Source organism: Lissotriton helveticus, chromosome 3_1, assembly GCF_964261635.1.
Source record: "Lissotriton helveticus chromosome 3_1, aLisHel1.1, whole genome shotgun sequence".
Classification (NCBI taxonomy): domain Eukaryota; kingdom Metazoa; phylum Chordata; class Amphibia; order Caudata; family Salamandridae; genus Lissotriton; species Lissotriton helveticus.
Window position 1 is genome coordinate 336507681 of NC_136061.1, and position 23090 is coordinate 336530770.

Genomic DNA, 23090 nt, shown 5'->3' on the forward strand with positions numbered 1-23090 from the left:
CACATTGCCTCCCTTCTCTCGAGTCTAGCTTGTCACGTCTCTGCCAACTGGTAGGATTTGAATCCCAATGTCCCCCTCAGAGTCCCAGTGAGAGGACTCGTCCCTTCACAAGACTTGAAGGGCTTGAATTTGGCACTATGAAGCAATGCCGCCTGCACATTTCCCTCATTCTTTTCTTATAGACCATTTTTATTACCATTTGCAATTCAAACAGAGTGAATGCAGTTGGATGCAGCTATCTCTCAAGATGAGAGTCTCAGGCAGGCTCTCCAATGTATCCAACACAGAATAATGCAGCATTACTTTCAATCACAGACCTCCAGTAACAGCAGAATCAGCTGTCTCGAATAGTTCCACCGACCCCCACCCCCCAGATGCAATCATGTTTCTTGGGATATCAATTATTTCGTACATTTGTTTTTCCAAAAACCCCTCTCTCCACTTATCAAATTCGTGGGCACCATCACCCTCCATGTCTGCACAATATTCAGCTTGGCAATAATCAACTCCAGACTCACCAACACCTATTTGTTGATATCTTCTGATATCAATTTTGTCAAAAACATTTAAGAGTATCATTTTCCTGGTGTGGGTAATGAAGATTAGCACAATATCGGATTGGGTTTTCTACACTGCTTTGCAGAACCTCTGACGTACCAGGCATTGCCAGGTCGAGTATAAGAAATCACCTATTTCCTCTAGGGAACTTAAACATGAGGGGCGGATCCAGGTCCAGTTTCCACAGTTTCTCTCTGATGTATTAAATGATGTGCAGATATTTAAACAGAATAAGTGTTTTGCTGCTGTCTGTGCATATGTCTGTGTTGTAGGACAACTACAATCTTTCTGCCCTGCCTAGGGGAGATCGCCGTAGCTGTACTTCATGAGTACCGCCTCTGTGCCCAAACTCAGCCTAGTGTGGCCAGTCCATGCAAACCCAGCCCGTCCCCAAGCCGGGTGACTTTTCAACCTCCAAACCCAGGAGCACTTTGTGAGCTCCTAAAGAACCCACGTCCCTGCCAACCTGCAGGCAGAGACCAGTCTAGCGGCAGCGCAACAGCCCCGCCCTCAATCGCAACTGCAGGAGGCTGCTGCGCCTGCTCGCCAAAGATCAGTGCAGCGGGAAGACAACTCGCCATGGCTCCAGGGAGGAGATTGCGACATCGGCTGCCCACCTGATACACAACAGTTCAAATATAAATCAAGGTACTGTGACCGCCAGGACCCGCCTGGTCACCCTAGCTGCACTGCACTCACAGGCGGCTGAACTCACCAGTGTCCGACCCAGGTGAGGAATTTCACATTGCCAACACTTGGGGCACGGAGTTATTTTGTGGTGTTTTCGCTATGTTACTTTAATCCTTGTATTGCACAAATACTTTACACATTGCCTCTTTACATAAGCCCGACTGCTTTGCACCAAACTACCAGAGGGTGAACACAGGATATCTTAGGTGTGTATCAGACTTACCTTGACTAGAGTGGTGGGTTCTACCTGGCTTAGGTGCATTCCCTAGCCAGCCAGAAACCCCATTTCTAGCACTAGTGATCAACAGTGAGGATATGGTTTGTGTTTGTGCAGTACCTTACAGTAATTTGGTGTACACTACTATTCACATCTAGACAAACTCGAATTAGTTGTCTCTGATCTCCATTACCATTTTAGTCTACGCTCTTCAATTGGCATTTTTTAATTTTTCAATTCTCCCTGATTGACATTTTTGCTTTTGACTCTAAATCATGTCTCCGATTGGTGGTTCTGCTTTTAAGCCTAAAGGAATGGAGTTTGAACTGGCCAAACTTTAGGGTTACACTGTAGCCCAGCTTAAGGACTTCTGCAAGTGATTAGTGCATCCTGTAATGAGCACCACCAGGAAGGTGGAGCTACACACGGCACTGAGAGCCTGTGCAGACACCCATGCTGCATTAAATGAGAGCCCAGAGGAGGGTGTGGCTGAGGAGGAGCTGGATGTGGATGCAGGTTCTGAGAAGAAGTTTTGGGCTGTTATCTGTGGGGGAGGAGAGCAACTTACTCCCAGGAACGACGGTCCCCTTCCATGGCAGGTAGCAGTGTGTCATCCAAAGGCCTGTCCCAGAGGAGCTGGAGGACAGACGGGAGGAGAGAACATTTAAAGTGGAACTGGCTCAAATTAGAAAAGGAGAAAGCCTTAGAGGAGAAAATGCTTGCAATGGAGATGGAGGAGAGCCAAAAAAGATTGGCTACTGAAGAGAAAAAAATTATGTTGGCACAGGAGGTGAGCCTGAGAGAGCTGGACATCAAAGCCAGAAAGGTGGAGTCCAGCAGTGATGGTGGCAGCAATTTTTCCATGACCTCTGACAGGTGGGTTCACATATCAAAAGGTCTGGTGTCTGATTTTGTGGTGGGAGACTACTTACAGATGCTTTGAGGCGTACACAATTGCCCAGCATATGCACAAAGTCCCTGAGGCAGATTGGGGATCTAGTTTGTGGAGACATATCCCTAGTGAGCGGAGGGGCACTCTACTGGCGCTAGAAGGGAGTGACAGGATGAGGTATCTCCCCATGGAGGAGGCCCTAATCAGGAAGTTTGGTCTGATCCCAGAGAACTTAAGACAAATGTTCAGAGATAACCAGAAGGTTTCCCAACAGACCTGGGTGGATTGTGTGGAATCTTTTGGAAGGCAATGGATGGTTGGGTGAAGGGCAGTGAGGTGAAAGATTATCTGGGGCTGTATAATTTGTTTGCAACAGAGTATTTGTTGAGTTATTATTTTTCAGATTTGCGCCAACACTTTGTTGATAGTAAGCTGACTGACCTAAGGAGGCAAACTGCTGGGTCAGCACCAGGGTCCATAGGAATGTATATGGGGGGGATCACGACATGAGTGGGCAAGGTCAGAAACAGAAGAAGGGGGGGGACAAAAAGAACAAGGAGTTATCTAAAGTTCCCCAACATAGTTCTGAGGGTAGGGTTCCCATTCCGCTGATGAGAAAAAGAAATGGTTCCCTGCCAATAAGCCTGCAGGGAAGGCTCCGGTGAAGTGATATGAGTGCCAGCAGGAAGGGCACAACAAAGGGGATGCCAAGTATCCCAAGCGAGCATAGACCCACATCGGAGGGCAGTCACTGGGGTTGGCTAGTGTAGCGCTTGGAGAGGAGATGGCCCTAGATAGTGCTGGGGAGAGTGTACAGTTAACCCTAGTGTCTCTGGGTGATGGAGAGATGGCACAGAGAACCCACATGCCTGACAATACTAGAAAGAACAGTGAGTGGATGTCCATCACTAGGCTGAGAGTGGAGGCTCTGAGATACACAGGAGCCATCATGTCTATCGTCAGGTGTCATCTGGTATATTCAGAGCAGGTAGTCCCTAACATGTTCCACCAAAGTGTTGCTGCTGACAACTGTGACAGCCACTACCCTGTGGCTCTGGTTTCCTTTAATGGGTGAAGGGGTCCTTGGGTCTGCTGAAGGTTGCTGTGAACTTGTGCATGCCTATGCATTGTCTGCTGGGCAATGACCTGGAGCACACCATCTGGATCACACTTGGAGATGATGGGGTTATCTGAGTGGGTGTGCCTGACCACACAGTCCTTGGCAGCTCGTGAGGGTGGTCAGAAGGACCTAGAGCCTCGAACAATGGCCCAGGAGACTGTCAAAATGATGAAGGTCACGGGGTGCAGGAAACCCATGCCTGAAATTCCCATTGCCCGGAAGGAGGAGGAACCTGAGGGGGATGCACCCCTATCTACAGGGGAACATGTAGCTGAACTGGGGAACTTGCCTGAGCTGACCAATTGGCAGCAGGAAGGGGGTCCCTCCAGGGAAGAGTTCTGCAAGGAGCAGAAAGAGTGCCCTACTCTTGTGGGTCTTCAGCTGCGGGCTGAGGCCCAGGAAGTTGGTGACGCCTCTGGACAGCACATGATTTACTCAGAGAATTATCTCCTGTATTGTGAGCCTAAGGTTCCCAAGGCTGGTGCAACACATGTGTTGGTGGTACCCCAGTGCGTTATGACATTCCTACTGGGTCTGGCTCATGATGTGGACTGGCGGGTCATTTGGACCAAGGCAAGACCTTGAACAGGCTTGTCACCCATTTTTACTGGCCTAAAATGAGGAAGGCCTCAGATACGTTCTGTAGGTCCTGTCCTACCTGCAAGAAAGTGGCAAGTCAGGGGGGAGGTGCAAGGCCCACCTACAACCTTTCCTTGTTGTTAGTACAGCTTTTAAGCATGTTGGATTTCACATTGTGGCACCTCTGGATCCCAAGACAGCCATGAGCAACAGATTCATTCTGGTCTTGGTAGACCATGCCACCCGGTACCTGAAGGCAGGACAGTGACTGCACCTGTCACAGCCAGAGCACTGATGGGGATATTTACCTGGGTGGGGTTCCCCAAGGCAGTGGTATCTGACCGGAGTACCTACTTCATGTCCAACTACATGAAGGCCATGTGGCAGGAGTGTGGTGTTACCTGTAAGTTCACCACCCCAAACCAATGGGTTGGTTGAAAGGTTCAACCGTACCCTTAAGGGCATGACTTTGGGTCTACCTGAACCCATGAGGCTCACAGATTGGCTTGGAGCTGCAAAGTTTCCCAGCACATTTAACTTAATGTCTGGGTACTGGCAGATTGCCTTGAGTGAGGGGGCTAAAGAGAGGTCCACATTCTCAACTACAGAAGGGCACTTTCAGGTCCATGTTATGTATTTTGGTTTGAAGAATGCCTTTGTCACCTTCCAGAGGCTGGTCAATCAGGTCCTGGCTGGGTTGGAGAACTGTAGTGCCACCCACTTAGATGACATTTCATTCTTCAGCTCCAGTTGGGAGGACCATTTGAACCACCTACAGGAAGTGCTTCAGGCGATGAAGGACGCAGGCCTAACTATCAAGACCAGTAATTGCCAGATAGGGCAGCGTTGTGTGGTCTTCTTGGGACACTAAGTAGGAGGCAACAAGGTGCAGCCCTTGCAGCCCAAGATTAAGACCTCACTGGTAATTACAGGAGATTCATTAAGGGGTATGGTTCCATTGCTGCCCCCTTGACAGAGGTGACTTCTAAGAAGCAGCCACGTCAGGTGATCTAGACAGGAATTCCAGAAAGCTTTTCACGCCCTGCAAGAAGCCATGAGCACTGTACCTGTACTCAAGGCACCCAATTTCTATCAAGAGTTTGTTGTGCAGACGGATGCCTCAGAGCATGGCATAGGGGCTGTGCTCTCACAGATAAATGAAGAGGGCTTGGATCAGCCTGTAGCCATCATCAGTAGGAGGCTACTTCCCAGGGAACAGAGGTGGAACGGGATTGAGAGGGAAGACTTTGCTGTGGTCTGGGCGCTGAAGAAGCTAAGGGCATACCTGTTTGGCACTCAGTTCCAGGTTCAGGCAGAACACAGGCCCCTCAAATAGTTAATGTAACTGTTGAGGTGGTGCATCTCCCAACAGGGAACGAACTTTGCGGTGGAACACAGTCTTGGCACAGACCTCTCCAGGTTCTTCTGCCTTAGTGAAGAGAACTCCTAAAGGGTTGGGTAGCTCTCCCCAACTTCACCTGTGGGTACACGTGTTAGACCTGGCATCCTTGGCGTGGTTTCCCCTGACTTTTTTCCTCCTGACCGCCTGTTTTGCCGACTTCATTTTTGCTGGCTTTAAGATTCTGGGCATTTTACCACTACTAACCAGTGCCGAAGTGCATATGCTTTATTCTCAAAAAAATTGTAACATTGGCTTATCTACAATTGGAATATTTAATTTGCATAAATTCCCTAGTAAAGTGCACTATTTGTGCCCAGGGCCTGTAAATTAAATGGTACTACTGGACCTGCAGCACTGATTGTGTAACCCACTCAGTAACACATTAAACATGGCTCAGGCCTGCCATTGCAGAGCATGTGTGTACAGTTTAAACTGTTATTTCGACCTAGCAAGTTAACCTACTTGCCAGGACCCACCCTTTCTTTTTATTTCATGTAAGTCACCCCTAAGGTAGGTCCTAGGTTGCTCCATGGGCCGGGAGCAGTGTATTTAAAAAGTTGGACATTTGGGGCTAGATGTGGGTAATTCCCATTTGCAGACTCTTAAATACCGAATTTTACCGATTCGGTATTTAAGAGTCTGTAAATGGGAAGGGGGCAGATTTAGGTAATTCCGAATTCAGGAATACCGAATCTGTAAGATTCGGTACTTACCGATTCTGTAAATACCGAATCGGTATTGCCCATTGATTCCTATGGGCCTTGAAGCCCATAAGAATCAATGGGCAATACCGATTCGGTATTTACCGAATCGGTAAATATCGAATCCTGCAAGGGTGCAGGGGGTGTCATTTTGACACCCTCTAGCACCCCAAGTACAGGCTTGTGTGACATGTGGCACACATACATGCCCTAAGGGCATGTCTGTGTGTCACATTGCACAGGTGTGCATGCACAGATGTGCATGCACACCTGAATTCAGTATTTTACCACACAATAGGATTGTGTGGTAAAATACCGACTCTTAAGGGCCTGTGGCACTCTCAGGAGTGTCAGCTACATATGGATTTACCGATTCGGTAAATATACAGATTCGGTATTTTAGAGAATCGGTATATTTACCGAATCGGTAAAATTACCGATTCTTACAATTACATGCCCTACATCTGAAAAACCAAATACCGGTCGGTAACCGCCGAAATCGGCCGTTACCGACCGGTATTCGGGCTTCTACATCTGGCCCTTACTTTTGAGTTATATATATCCTGGTAGTGAAAAACTGCTACATTTATTTTTCACTACTGCAAAGCCTATCTCTCCAATATGGTAACAGGGGATTGCCTTAGAACATCTTTTAAGTGTAATTTCTCATTGGGAGCAGATAGCAAATTGGAGTTTGCTGTCTCTTTACTCACAATTTAAAACACACATTTTAGTAAAGTTGATTTTTAAATTGCAGGTCTGAAAATGCTACTTTTAGAAAATTCAACAAATGCCAATACTGACTGTGCTTAAATACACACTTAGTTTTCTTTGTGAGCCCACTACTCAATAGGCGCAATCACAACTTATTTTTTCTTACAGTCAGTAACACTTATTTATTTTAGGTTTTTTTGTTTCAAATTGTCATACACAAAAGCAAGAAAAGAATATATCATGAATATACTTTAAAATACAATTCACCCACAGACTATAAAGACAAAACTAATCACATGTTATACCACAAACAATTTGTGCAATGAACTATACAAATGTACCTCAGTTCTAAATTGACCTGCCCTGCGGAAGCAAATATTTTTCTAAATAAACTCACTTAAAGCTCCTGTTAGACTGACTTATATTGACCCAATCCCCCTTTTTCATGGTTTACTTTTAGAAAGCTAGCATTTTCTCACTTTAACCATTCTGTGCCTCTGTCTGTCTCTGAATACACGTCTGGGTTAGGGCGACAGCTGGGCTTTGTGCATTCCCTCCAGACAGTCACACAAAGGTTGATGGTGTGTGACATTTGCATCCTGATGACCCATCACAGCTGATAGGTCTTCCTGAGGTAGACTGGGAGGGAGGAGTTGACACTGGCACCTGAATAGGGCTGTGCCTTTCCCCACACAAAGAGCTGCATACTCCCCTGTAGTGCTTCCGGAGCTAGGGAAGATAGGGCAGGGACCTTGCGAGGTTAAAGGCCTCTTTGATGTCTCAGGCACATTTAGGTATAAGTACTGGACCCCTAGCACTCCCAATTCAGTTCACGTTTGGGTCCTAAGGAGACTCTGCCAAGGAGAGGAGCTGTGCTGCCAGGAGGGATTGCCACTTTGCCACTTGCTTTGCTGTGTTGGCCTGCTGCCTCCTAATTGATGTGCTTCCAGGAGAGACTGCCACTTAGCAGGCAGCAGGCCAAAACAACAGAGGAGGTTGCGAACTCTGCAGTGAGGGAGAACTGAAATTGCCCTCTACAACCTCACCACACCTAAGTAACTCCATGGGCTTGTTGGTTTGCCCCCTGTTCCGGAAGTCTCAGAGCCATCAAAGACTTTGTTGATAGGCAGGCAGGGACCAGTCTAGCGACAGCCCGGCTCTAACCACAACTACAGGAGGCTGATGCGCCTCCTCACCAAATATCAGCGTTGCATAGAGACGACTCGCTGTAGCTCCAGGTAAGAGATCGTGACACGGGCAGCTTGTATGCTATGCACCGCTTTGGATAAACTAAGGTACTGTGACCACCAGGACCCGCCTAATTCCCTAGCTGCACTGCGCTTGCAGGCCGCTGAACTCACCAGTGTCCGGCACGGGTGAGGACTTTCACACCAGCAGCTCTTGGGGCACGAGGACATTCCACCAGCACCTTATCCCCAAAACCTTTGCAGTCCTACTCTCCCGCTCTGACCCATAAATCTTCCTTCGATCCTTGATGGGGATTATATTTAGCGGGAGAAGATTACCGTAGAGCCCCGAGTATAAGTGCAGGGGTTTTCCTGCCTTTAAAGAAGGGGTCATAACTTGGACAATCTTAATACGATATTTGTTGTTTTGGCCATATTTTAATCAGATAAAGATAATCTATTTTCTAAACTGGTGTGGAGTCGTTTTGTCGTGTTTTTGCTGTGTTACTGTAATCTTTGTATTGCACTAATACTTTACACATTGCCTCTTTAGATAAGTCTGCCTGCTCTGCGCCAAGCTACCAGAGCCTAGGGTGAGCACAGGTTATCTTCGGTGTTTATCTGACTTACCCTGACTAGAGTGGTGGGTTTTGCCTGGCTTAGGTGCATACCCTAGCCAGCCAGAAACCCCATTCATAACTGTTACTGATGTATATGAGGATGCCATCAACATACAGGGAGACCTTATCTTCCATTCTTCTATTTCTTGAAGGATTTCCTGGGGCTGAGTGACTGCTCTTATAGGAGGGATAGAGAGAGATGTTGTCTTCTGTCAGACATGAGTGTTGATAAAGTTAGAGCTGTTGTCTTTGTAGCCAGTACTTCAATTGAAGCCGAGAAGCATAGTCCTCCCATTCACTGGCATGCTGAAGCAGGGCTCAGCATTGACTTTGACGGAGGTTTCTTGAATGCTGTTGAAGGACAACGCCTGCAAGGCTCCCCGGAGAGAAGCATGCCTACACCTTTCAAGAGGGAACTCATCTGAGAAACACACCTTATGTGAGCAGCTACACAGGAAACTTTCTGAAAGGAAATCAGGAAGCCAGCCATCAATTTACCAAGTTCAGACCAGTGTAAGTGGTGCTCCACCACAGAACGGTCAAGACACCTGCCGTGCTACCAGCAGTCCAGATTGACGGATTGGAGGTGGTCTGTGGTGCTTCTGTAAGGACTGGTAGAAATATACTTTGCACCACTAGGTCCCTGAGATCATCAGAGACAATATCTTACTACCTTCAGTTCTGTTGTTTCAATGTTCCGTAAAACAACATTTTAGATGCACCCAATACATAGTTACAAATTCAATGTCATAAATAAGCATATCTTTTTCCCTGCACAGTTATTAAACAGCGTCAGTATAACAGTAAACACAAAAAGTCCATAAAATATATCCCATATAATATACATATATATGCCAGGAATTTCTGTGGGCCTAAATCAGTAAAATCTCTTATCTCTTACATTTAACAGTTGTAAATGTACTTGTCTGTACCAAATTTAATTATCTCTATTACTATACTCTGACACAATTTTACAGTCGCCTTACAGGATTAAATCCCATGTGGCACAAAGCTTGGTTACAGCAAGCTGCACATAAACGTTCAATAAAGGGTGAAAATAGCAAGAGTTATCTTCCACAGCTTCATTAATAGCAACGTGTGGCTAGGTTACAAGCTGGGTAAGATGTAACAGCTTGTGGAGTAAAACTTAATATACAAAGATATTCTCCCGCGTAAATCTTGTGTGACGTGTTCGGGACTCAGCAGTGTGTCATATACAGCATTTACACTTTCACAATGTATATACTCCTAGTATTTGGAATTGGTTATAGCCCTGGAGCTCTGGCGGTACTCATAGGATCATGGTTCAAACCTTACTGTAGGAGGATATTTCTCACATTGGCAATCCACTGCGACTTGAACACATAACCAGGAAACATTTAGGGCTGATTTACGAGAGCCCTTTGTCATTTTTTGCAACACGTAAAGTTATACATGCATGACGCATGGCTCTCACTTCAATTTATGAAGCCACGCAAAGCCACCCTGCGTGGCTATGAGTGGCCTCATAAATCATGAGTAAGGCAACCCAGCGCAAATCGCTGCGTTGCCTTTCTCTGTGCTCAGGAGGCGTTCCATGGGCGTTGATGGAGGTTTTCCCACGCAACACCCATGGAATTTGATGCTGCCCCCGATTTACAAAGTGATGTAAACCTGCCGAAGCGCTCAATCCGTACGTCCACCAAGGTAAGGCACAACAAGGAGAAATATGTTTATTTCTCTAGGATTTGTCTTCTTTCTATGTGTGCTGCATTCTGCAGCTCACATAGAAAGAGGAGAATGCCTCTTAGGATTGTTTTTGTGCAGGAAGGTACACATTCCTGCACAAAATAAATCCTGCATGCAACAGAGGCACCCTTGCACCATGGTGCAAGGGTGCCTACGTTGGTGGTAGGCTGCCGAAAGGTCGCCAGAACAGGGAGAAAGGACAGAAATACCGTATTGCTCAAATACGGTGCAGTCCTACCCTTTCACTTTGTCATAGGGCAGTGCCGGAGGTGCCTTGCTGCGCTGCTCTACGCCAAAATGCCATAAATAGGCCCCACTTTCTCTAAATTTCTTTGAAAGCAACTAGAAGCCCATTTCCTGAGCAGTAGTTGTGGTCTACAAATACTTTTTACATTACATAACAAATATAATTGTCCATATATAATCCATTCGTTAATGAACATGAGAGCTGCATATTGGAACCCAGACTTATTAAAGACTTTCGTTGCCTGTGCATGACGCAAATCGTCACAAGTCCTTAAATGTGATTTACAAAACCACGTAAAAGGAGCATTCCATGTGCGGCTGGGAAAGAGATAAACCCCATGCAGAAAACACTGCTATGTTTTAATGAATAAAGGAAATGGAGTGAATACTGTGTAATGCTTCACTGCACCAGACACATACTACCCAGCCCACTGAAATACCACACACCCTGCATATACTGCTTAACCACACACACATATTATTTAACAAAACACACAATATATTTCACGACATTAAAAGGCGTATAATATGTCTTCTATTTAATATTCTTTTTTTCCTTCTTCAGGCCCAGTAGCTTACTCACCAGCAACATTTCCATGACATCTTTTTGATAATGAAAAAAATGCTATTCCATTTGATAATCCGTTGAAAAAAATGACGGAAGGCTTTTGATCACATAAAAACTTAATGGTCGAAAATAAATGAGGTGAGTGGTATCATTAAAGCCACTTAAAGCAAAGAAGTAATTGTTCGCCATCCCAATTCATATATAGTGCTGCCCTGACACCATGTGGTTGCTGAAGAGCATTGCATTTAGCTAGACAGTTGTAACCAATGAGAACAAAGCAAATTAAAACACCAGTAATACAGTACTTCACGTATGGTATATGGAGCGGAGGGGGGTTGGAGGCTGGGGTGCAAACATGCTAACGACTAGTCTGCGGGTAAGCCTGTAATGTAAGTGCTTTTTTACCCTTTTAATATAGATTATTAAGAAAGACCAATTGGTTTGACAATTGTACTTTGGATAGATCAGAAGGGAACATGGGCAATCCTACAGGTCTTAATTAAGGACACTAAATATGTGCTATGTTCCATTTATGCGCCTAATTCTGATTACTCTGAACTCTTTGATACATTAACAGAAGTATTGAAATGGCAAAGGGAGTTATTAGTTATGGGCGATTTTAACTGTATTATGGACTCTACCTCAGACTCCACTAATCAACGTGCTTTAGTAAGAATGGGGAAAGTGAGGGCTTCGATATTAGAGATGGCTCGCCTGTATTGTCTCAGGGATGCATGGTGGACACTATTTTCAACTGAGCCCGGTTATACATATTATAGCACCCCACATAGGCACTACTCCAGGATAGACATGATCTTTGCAAATAATAAGATTTTCAATCAATCAATCATGAAATTTGTAAAGCGCACTACATCCCCTTGAGGGTCTCAAGACACTGGGGGGGAAAGGGGGTGCTGCTACTCCTCAAAGAGCCAGGTCTTGAGTAATCTCCTGAAGGTAAGTAGGTCTTGGGTCTGCCGTAGGAGGATGGGGAGTGTGTGTTCCAGGTCTTGGCGGCGAGGTAGGAGAACAATCTGCCGCCGTCGTTCGCTCTTCGGATGCGGGGACGGTAGCGAGAGCGTGGTCGACCGAGCGGACCTGGTGGTTCGGGGTGTAGATGATGAGTCGTCTGTTGAGGTATGCTGGTCCGGTGTCGTGGAGTGCCTTGTGTGCATGGGTGAGGAGTTTGAAGGTGATCCTCTTGTTGACGGGCAGCCAGTGCAGGTCTCTCAGGTGGGGTGTGATGTAGCTGTGTCAAGAGATGTCGAGGATCAGGCGGGCCGAGGCATTCTGTATGCTTTGCAGTCGTTTCAGCAGTTTGGCCGGGGCTCCTGCATAGAGGGTGTTTCCGTAGTCCAGCCTGCTGCTGACGAGGGCCTGGGTGACTGTTCTTCTTGTGTCAGTTGGGATCCACCTGTAGATCTTCCGGAGCATGCAGAGGGTGTTGAAGAAGGAGGGTGAGATAGCGTTGACTTGCTTGGTCATGCAGAGTGCTGAGTCGAGGATGAACCCCAGTTGGGTGTCGGTCCTGCTCACAGGGCGGTCGGCCACCAGGAATCGTCCCAGGCTGAGGGGGTGGAGCTGAGGATGATAACCTCCATCTTGTTCTAGTTCAGCTTCAGACGACTGTTCTTCATCCATTTGGCGATGGCTTTCATTCCTTCTTGGAGGTTGGTTTTGGCAGTGAGGGGTTCCTTGGTGAGGGAGAGGATCAGCTGTGTGTCGTCGGCGTAGGAGACGATGTTGAGGTTGTGCAGTTTGGCGACGGGGCGAGCGGGGCCATGTTGATGTTGAACAATGTCGGGCTGAGGGATGATCCTTGGGATACGCCGCAGATCTTGGAGGCCTCGGACTAGAAAGGGGGGAGGAGGACGCTCTGGGTTCTGCCGGAGAGGAAGTAGGTGGTCCATTTCAGAGCCTTGTCTCGGATCCCTGCGTTGTGGAGGCATTTGCGTAGGGTGCAGTGGCGGACAGTGTTGAAGGCAGCTGATAGGTCTAGGAGGATGAGGGCCGCGGCCCTGATGTCGTTGGTGGCGGTGATGAGGGCGGTTTCGGTGCTGTGGTTGCTGCGGAATCTGGACTGGGACGGGTCCAGGATGTTGTTCTCCTCGAGGTAGCGGGTCAGCTGTTTGTTGACGGCTTTCTCGATGACCTTTGCCGGGAACGGGAGCAGAGAGATGGGCCGGAAGTTCTTGAGGTCTCTCGGGTCCGCCTTGGGTTTCTTGAGCAAGGCGTTGATCTCGGCGTGCTTCCAGCTCTCCAGGAAGGTCACGGTCCTCAAAGGAGATGTTGATGGCCTTGCAGAGATGGGGTGCGATGGTGACGCTGGCTTTGTTGAAGATGTGGTGTGGGCATGGGTCTGACGGGGAGCCGGAGTAGATGGTGTTCATGATCTTGATGGTGTTGTCGTCGTTGATGCGGGTCCAGGTGAGCAGGGGGTCGCTGTGGGTGGTGGCTGTGGAGTCTGAGGTGTCCTTGGTTGTTGGGGTGGTCAGGTTGTCGAAGCTGTCATGGATGTTGGCGATCTTGTGGTGGAAGACGGTGGCAAGGGAGTTGCACAGGTCTTGCGATGGTGGGATGTCATTGGTGTTGGAGCTGGGGTTGGAGAGTTCCTTCACGATGTTGAAGAGCTCTTTGCTGTTGTGTGCGTTGTTGTCGAGGCGGTCCTTGGGTGTTGTCCTTTTGGCGGCTCTGATGAGGTGATGGTATTGGCGCATTGGGTTCTTGTGGGCTTCTTGGTTCTCTGGTGTCTGATCGCGGTGCCATTTCTTCTCTAGTTTTCAGCAGGTTTGTTTGGAGGTCTGGAGTTCTGCGGAGAACCAGCTGGCATTCTTGATGGTGTGTCTGTTGGAGGGTTTCTTGAATGGGTCGAGGGTGTTGGCACAGTCGTCGATCCAACGCCTGAGGTTGCTAATGGCGGTGTCGGTGGGGTCGGCGGGTGGGCATCGGGCGAGGGTGGTGTTTAGCTGGTCTTTGGTGATTTTGCTCCAGCTGCGGCGGGGGACCTGTTGGGTGCGGTGGTACATTTCTGGAAGGTGAAGTGGATGCAGCGATGGTCGGTCCAGTGGAGTTTGGTGATGTGGCTGAAGGAGACATGGGGGCTTAGGAAGATGGGGTCAAGCTTGTGGCCGGCGGAGTGGGTGGGCACAGTGATGAGCTGTCTGAGTCCGAAGTTGGCAAGGTTGTCGGTCAGGGTGGTGGAGTTGGTGTCGTTGTTGTTCTCGGGGTGGAAGTTCATGTCTCCAAGGAGGATGTAGTCCGTGGAGGCGAGGGCGTGCGTGCTGACGAGGTTGGTGATGGAGTCACTGAACTGAGGCCGGGGTTCTGTAGATCAGCGTATCTCTGAGGGTGGTGCTGGGGTCAGTGTGGATCTGGAAGTGCAGGTGTTCGGCGGTGCTGAGGGTGTCGTCAGAGTTGGTCGAAACCTTGAGGGTGATCTTGTGGCTGATGGCGAGTCGACTTCCTACTCCATTGGTGCGGTCTCTGCGGGCGATCTTGGACTCAGCAGATGTGGAGGTATGACCTAGGATTACTTCAGATCACAACCATATCTTATTTTCATTTCAGCTAGATGTGGCCAACAAGCAAACACTGCTATTCTCGTTTCCGCGATATCTGTTGGCAGATGTGGAATATATCTCATTAATTAAAAGAAACATCATAGATTTATTTCAAGAAAATAAAGGTTCTGCTTCCCTCATTATAGTCTGGGATACAATGAAGGCTTCTATAAGGGACATTACCCAACAATACATTTTTTGACAAAATAGAAGCAAAGACAGCGCTCTTGGAACCGCTTGTCATACGATCTTACAGTTAGAAATTATACATGCTGAAGAAGCCAGTCAGAGGGGCCACAAGCAAACACAAACACAAACCTACCTCTCTTTGATTGACAAACATTCCATCTTGGGGAGGCTAAATTATACACACAAAAAATAGAGTGGTATCATTAAAGCCAAGAAGTAATTCTTCGTCAGTCCAATTCATGTATAGTGCTGCCCTGACACCATGTGGTTGCTGAAGAGCATTGCATACAGCCAGACAGGGGAAAACACCAGTAATACAGTACTTCGTATATCATAGTAGGAGCAAGGGGGATACAAACTTACCAACGTCTAGACTGCGGGTATGCCCGCAATATAAGTGCTTTTTTTACCCTTTTAATATATATTTTGTAGACAGACCTATTGGTTTGACAATTGTACTCTGGGTAATCTGTGTACTGCGTGGCAGATGTAGACATACACATTCGCTGATAGAGGAATTCTCCCAGGCGCTACTCACCAGATATATCTTGGCTAATCACCTATAACTCAGATAATCCATTGTACTTTGCATGAAGCAAGAAAGACGTTTCCCATCCCACCAACGCCTGGATCAAGCAGGAACTCGACTCAGCTTTGCACAACAGTAGGCACAGTACAATCCAGCAAATAAAATAGTTTACACTGGTGTTTCATAAATTGGGTGTAACAGAAAAAGGAACAGTCAAGAGAGTTAATGTCATGAGGGGGTAGGGCCAATGACAGACAGCCTCTGCATTAAATTTGACAAATTCAACCTCCAAAGAAAACAGCAACAAGGAACAACCATTGGCATAGCCAATAGGTCTTGGCAATGCCCGAGTTATTGGCATTGTCAATGTGAATGTCTTTTAGCCATGTTCCCTAGCAGCATATCTGCTGTTCAGCATGGCTCCTTTATTTGTTTAGTCCCCTTTACTTGACAGGTAAGTATTCCTTTCGTTTCTGCGATCCTTCAGTCTGCCTTTGTGCCGTATCGCAGGCCCACAAGGAGGTTTCATTTCCATTTCTGAAGAGGGGGCTATTGGTCTGATCTTTGACTATATAGCACATACACTTTTTCATTATTATTCACATGGTATCTCTATGTCTTCTTTTTATCTTGGGGATTGAATGCTGAGTCATGTTTTGCCTTCTGAGATTCATACTCCTGACACCAAGGTTCATCTGTGTTTGTCGCAATCTTTTTCTTCTCCCTGCCTCTTTTTCCAGGTCTTAACTCTTAAGCACTGTATGCCTCTTTCTACACTTCACTTACTGTTAGTTTTTAGGTCGAGCGTAGCGAACCGACCTCGTGTATACTTTAGTATACTTTTAGTATTTGTATATGGGGGGGTGCACGCGCTGGGACTGGGGAGGTGCACGCGCTTTCCGTCGTGGCTCTCGGATTTGACCTTGTGAGCGCGCATGTGGCTCTTAGGTTTCGTTTTCCTAAGCGCATGGCAGAGTCGCGCTCACGAGGTCAAATCCGAGACGCCGAGCCTCGGTAATGCCAGCATGAACGTGCGCCGGGTGCGGGAGCCGAGGGGTGCCGAGGACAGCAGACCCAGGTACACAACACTTCAGGGACGGGCAGCGGGAGCGGGTTGAGCTTCTACCGTCATCCAGGACGAAGTTTGAAACAGGCAAACTGTCTTGTTAGTAGCTTGTTTTAGTTTTTTGTTCTTAACACTCAATTCTTCTCGCTCGGTGTCTTCACGCCTTCAGTGATGGGGAGTTCACTGGGAAGAGACCTGGAGTTAAATAAGGCGTCCTTTGTGGACAGCGCCGGCTCTCCGCAGATGTGACCCCCGCCCCCTCCTTCTTGTGTATACAATTGCACCGTGGGCAGCGCCGTCCTCTGGACAAAAAACATTCCAGGGCATTCCTAGACAAAGGGACGTGTCAGCTTACGCCACCCTTTCAAATGCCACTTTATTTTGGGTCATAATTCTCCGTTTTTGCTCTGCTCCTGTATTTTTTCCGCCCTATCATCATCTTTATTGATGAGGGGGTCAAGAATACAGTCGCGTTTAGCTTCATTAAACCGCGCTGTCCAGTAGAGCAGCTTCCGGGCGCTTCGTGAGAGTGTTTTCAGTCAGTGGGACGTCTGTGGCGTCGCTGGAGTTTTCTGCCCGAGCACTGAGTGGCGTTAAGGTCTGTCCTGGACCACGTGCGCAGGGAGCACGGAGGGGCTTTACTTTCAGGGAGGGGGCGGGGCAGAGCGAAGGTAAACATTCACCAGCAGATGGTGCCAACTGGCAGGACACTAGGCGCTTTGCGTTTACTGCCTCGTGCATGAGCGGCACTTCAGACCAGTGTCCCCGCAGCATGAGTACACACCCACGTGAAGCGAGCACAGGCAGGCGCGCCTCGTACTCAGGTGAAAGTGCTTGTACTTTCCCACGTGCTCCTCAGCTGTGTGTGAGTAGGGCGATTGCAGCCCAGGAGCCCGTCTGAATGCATAAGCGATTGAGCATCTTTTTTTAAAACTCTAGGTGTGCATTAACTCTAATACACAAGCATCACGTGCCTTTGATCTCCACAGACCCAAGGGAGTCTGTTAGATTTACTGATTCGGTCTCAGCACGGGCCAAAACCGTGCCATAGGATGAATAGTGCTCTCTAGCTGCCAGATGGCCCCTCGTCAGGCGTGACACCGTGAGCGAGTACTGGCTTTTCAACCAGCTTCCCTTTCTAATGCTTTGTTTTTCCAGCGTATTACAACTTTGTTAAACGTGGAACTACACGTCCCAGAATGCAAGGGCAGTGGCTAAACACCCAGGTGTGCCTAAACATGCCACGGCTGACGTGGGTCCACTTTGTGGCTACCGCACATATCCGCTGCAAATGCGTATTCTCGTGCAGAGACCTAGTGGAGGGGGGCGGGAGGGAGGGGGACGTTTTGTTCCTGGTTTCCACAATTACTCTAAGCTCTATTGTCGCGGAAGAGCAATATTCTTACAGTGAGATTAACTTTTTATGTTTTCATATGGCATTTGTAAAAGCAGACTTTCAAGAAGGATCGGCTCTGCCTCGTGTGTTGGTTCAGAAAAGCAATTACTTGAAGTTTAGAATATATCGAGATCTATAGCTCACTAAATCTGTGCTTTAAGCGCCATGTCTTTCACCGCCCTGGGCATCTAGTTAACACCAGTGCATCCTTATACCGAGCCAGGTATGCCACGATTGAAGTGATGGCTATGAATTACACATTATACACATCTGAGAGATTCATATTTGAAGAGATGGGTGATAATTGTATCAAATGTATACATTTGGTGGAATCTTTGTTTGTATTAATATTTGACTATGTATGTGCTTTTTAGGTACTTAGTTTTAATAGCCGGCCACTATGAAGCTGAAGAGATAATCTCTTCCACCACAACAGCCAACATTACAGGCCTGGGGAGTTCAGCTAGCCTTACTTGGATACTTTGCATCTTGATAGTGGTAGTTTTACTTTTGAATGAGGCACTACAAGTCCCAGAAGGCAATTTAAAAGATGTGCTCTAGCTGTGGTACTATGAAATGGGGCAGCCACTGCTCCCTTTGTAGTCTTGTTGGCCTTTGTCAGAGATGCAACACTATCACCAGAGGACCTGTTATTTCCATTTGTATTCGGGAAAGTGTCGGCTGTATTCATAGTTGTGAACCACAAACTGGAATCCAACCGCCCCCCCACCCCCCAACTCCCAATCACCTCCAGAGCAGGCAGTCCGCACGTGGGGGGGCCTTTCACAAGACAGTCCCAGCCCCCTGCCGCCGCCACTCACCAGGTCCCTGGCTTGTCGAGCACCGCAACCCCAATCACGCAGCCTCGAGGGTATGTGCCAGGCCTCATGCCACTGTCGCCCCAGGCCTCCCGCTGCCCAAAAACGGCAGCCGGCACCACAGCAGCACCGCAGGAGAGTCGGGGTGAAGCCTCAAATTGCTCCCGCCATCTCCAGCAATGGTTCCAGCACCCAATCAGGCAGGGCAGCTTAGCGTCAGCATGCAGGGATGACTGGCAACGGCTGCAGATGCAGAGGTCCAGCCGGGCGGGGTGAGGACGGCACGGCGGGCGTCTCTCCAGGGGGTCCACAATCCGACGCCAGTCGCCGCAGCTTTGGGGGTCACCTCCACCAGGACAAAAGGCCAGAAGCGACCACAGCAGGCTCGGGACGCGGAATGCAGGGGTCCTAGTTCAGCACACGGAGGCCGACATGTTGCAAGAAGGCACCCGGCAGGCAGGCCGGGCGTGGTGAAAAACACCAGATCGCCGGGCTCCCCACGGCCAGGATAAAAGCCAGGGGTGCAGCAAAGCAGCGGCAGCAGGAGTCAGGGCAGGATGGGTCCTGAAACGAGTGGATTGCTAAAGTTATCGTACCCCCTTAATTGAAGTTATACCACCCATAGAATAAGATATAGCCTATAAACTTCAGGAAAGTAACTGTAGGTATCCCAGATGTTTACTTCCATCACACCTATTAATTCTATATGGGTTACCACACTCCTCTGCCAGAGGCTCGAATTAGCTAACTCGTAAACCCTGTTGGACAGGCTCCCACCCAGAATATAGTCACTTAATCCTATCCAGCTGCACCGGACACACCATCTTCACATCATTCACCCTCCTAACTGTGCATTACATAAGTGGTGAGCAGCAACATCAGACACTATCACACTCTCAGTGTCGGACTGTTCTGTAGGTCAACATGGCAAAGCTTAATGGGCTGGTCTGACTGGTTGGTGTGTAGGCCAGACAAAAAAATACACTGAACATAGGGCCGGATGTAGGTCGGTCGGTAACGGCCGAAAATCGGTATTTTCGGCCGTTACCGACCGGTATATACAAAATGGTATGTAGGGCCACATATTTTACAGAATCGGTAAATTTACCGATCGGTAAATTTACCGAATCTGTAAAATACCGAATCGGTATTTTTACCTAATCGTTAATTTCGATATGTAGGTGGGACTCTTCTGAGTCCCACAACCCTTACCGAATCTGTATTTTACCATCAAATATATTTGATGGTAAAATACCGATTCCGGTGTGCATGCACATGTGTGCATGCACACCTGTGCCATATGACAGGCAGACCTGCCCTTAGGGCAGGTATGCCTGCCACATGGCACCCGAATCTTTTTTGGGGGTGCTAGAGGGTGTCAAAGTGACACCCCCTGCACCCTTGTCAAAATCTGTATTTACCGAAACGCCATTGTTATTTGTAATATCAATACATCTAAGTCATGTAAATACAAAACATATTGCATTACAAATGCTATAGGTATCACATTTGCGAAAGTTAAAACTATTCGCATTGTAAATGACAAAGCTATTAATTTAGCTATTTAAAAAAAAACATATATAAAAACTTTGCCATTTACAATACCAATAGCTCAAACTTTCCTAATGCGAGACCTATTGCATTGCAAATGCTTGTTTTAGCTGTTTCTATTTTTGGAGTCAAGCAACCTCTCTAATGATACGTATACTTTTTTACTATTTCAGTACCTTCAAATGTTGACACCAAGACCCTCTGATCACCTTATGCTTTTAGCCCCATGAAGAAGGTGAAACACGTGTGAGCGCAAGCTCTGGAGACCATCAAGATAGGACCGCTGTATACAGTCATTGTTTTGTTAATAATCCAATATGTTACTGGGAAAGAGCACTAACTCAGGACATCGAGATTTATCATATCATAATTATTCCAACAGAATTATTACTATCTTAGGCTCTTCTGAATACTGCATAGGTTCTGGTTCTCCAGACCTTTATATCTATTGTTGTTTTTTAGAATGTGTCTATTGGATGTTGTTAGAATGGGGTATGTGTGGATGTTTTGACTAGAGGTTGTGATTTTTATTTATTTTATTCTCCTTCTTGGTGTATGCTTTCTATTATCTGTCTTTATCTATCTATATATAAGCATTTACAGATGTGACCATACACTTTAAATTATTTTGTACCTAATATTGACAATAAAAATTTGAATATTTATTTTGTTTTCGCATTTTTGGATCTCTGTTTAATATATGTGCATGTACCTCAGCTGCGTTGATAGTCGTTGTTTCTTGGCCTCCTTTGGACTCCTAGCGAGCATTGCCAAGATGGTGAGTGATTCCGCCAACTAAACAATAATACAGGCAGGATATGTGTTGTATTCTTTATTGTGGCTGAAAGTCCAGTACCACAGGATGTTAGCCCCTCATGTTGAGTTTGGTGTCTTGCCCCTCCTAACACAAAAAGTGATATGCCGTGGTGTGTGCTGTCCACATCATGGCACTTCTTTCAGTGACTTTCAGCCATGCTGAAAGGCAGATGTGCTGCTGGACAACATGGCTAGAAGTCATTCACATTGAAAAGGCCAATAGCTCGGGCATTGGCGAGATTTATTGGCTTTGCCAATGGTTGTTTGGTGTAGACGGGTTCTTGCTGAACAAATGTGGAACAGTTGTGGAGCTTTGAAGTGAATCAAGGATGTAGCATAACAGCCAGAGCTGCCAACAGGGGAACTGGGGAACCAGGTTCGAATCTCTGGGTCAGCTGAACAGTTTGTGATTCTGGACAAATCACTTACGCTCCCCCCTGCATACAACAATGAATGTGTCATTGTGTACTGTAACTGGTGAGCACTTAAAGTGTTCCAATAGCATTGGCTGGTGTTAGCACTATGGCAAGATGGAGAATGGAACAAACGCTGCAATACCATCAGATCGTGCAAAAAATAAATAAAAATGAAGCAGCAGCGACGAGGGAGGTAGTGGGGGGAACGGGTCAAGCAAAGAAGCAGGAGAAGATGGGCAAGCAACGATGGGAGAGGGCGGTAGGAAGCAACAATGAAGGGGGAAAGAATACCTTAATTGAAGCAGGATCAGCAACAAAAATGAAAGTACCATTGTGGAATGAAACTGGTGAGCACTTAAACGACTCCAATACCATCGGCTCAAGTTCGCTCTATAGCAAGAAGGAGGACGGAGCGAGTGCTCTATTACAGTCAGGTCGTGCACAAAAAATAAACAAGTGCTGTTCATGTCTTAACAACTTTTTACGAAATGCATTCGTACACTAGCACGCATTTTAGTCGTATGTGTGTATGTGTACAGGGGAGACTATGACAAGTCGGAGGACTGAACGAGCGCTCCAATACCATTGGATTATACAAAAAAATAAAAGCAGCAGCAAGGAAGGAGGTAGTTGAGGGGTGGGTCAAGCAGAGAAGCAGGAGGGGATGGGTAGATGAGCAAGCAATGACAGGAGAGGGTGGGAGGAAGCAACAATAAAGGGGTAAAAAAGACCTTAATTGAAGCAGGATGAGCAACAAAAATGAATATGTCCTTGTAGAATGTAAACGATGAGCACTTAAAGCACTCTAATATCATAGGCTCGTGTTCGCACTATGGCAAGACAGAGGACAGAGTGAGCACTCCAATACCATTGGATCGTGCAAAACAAAAATAAACAATGCTGTTCGTGTTTTAACAACTTTCTAAGAAATGCATTTGTTTATGTACATACGCATGCATTTTAGTTGCATGTGTATATTACAAGGGAGACAGCCCAAAACACACGTACTCCTATGGAGTGCTTGAAAACAAAGAAAAAAATAGCTTCGCAAACTGAGAGCAGTGCAAAGAGACATGCACTTGGTCCATGTGCATGGGAGGGCCAAACACAAGAAAAGGGCATGATGCCTGCATCCTATGATGAATGGCTTCAAAGAGAGAGCGGTGCTGAAGTTTACCAATGGTAAGAGATGGGCGGCCTATGAGTCCACAGTTAGAACACAACACATCTTTTTGATACAGTGCATGAGCTGCCTAGCTGAGACCGTAAAAAATAAACAGACTCCTTACTTTACCTTACATTTATCATGTGGAGGCGTGCTGCACTATAGACTTGCATACAAACAGGAAGTAGTTTGTAGAGGAGATTTATTATATGAAAAAATGGCAAATTCTCATTATTTACTGTTTACTTACAGAACTCATGTGAGGGGAATGCAGTCTGAATTTTGTATTACACATCCACTAAGCAGGGCCCATTGTAAAAGAGCCTCAATATTAAATATAAACAATTTATTAAAACGTAGGA

General features: G+C 46.9%; 1 protein-coding gene across 1 annotated transcript in view; it reads left to right on the plus strand.

The window, feature by feature from the left end:
• The window catches only part of LOC144824529 (uncharacterized), a 635171-nt gene extending 614201 nt beyond the window's left edge, over positions 1–20970 (plus strand). The window contains exon 18 of the mRNA XM_078683590.1: positions 20505–20970. The gene's annotated coding sequence lies outside the window, so the exon portion shown is untranslated. The remainder of the gene's footprint in view (positions 1–20504) is intronic.
• Positions 20971–23090: the final 2120 nt, after the last annotated feature.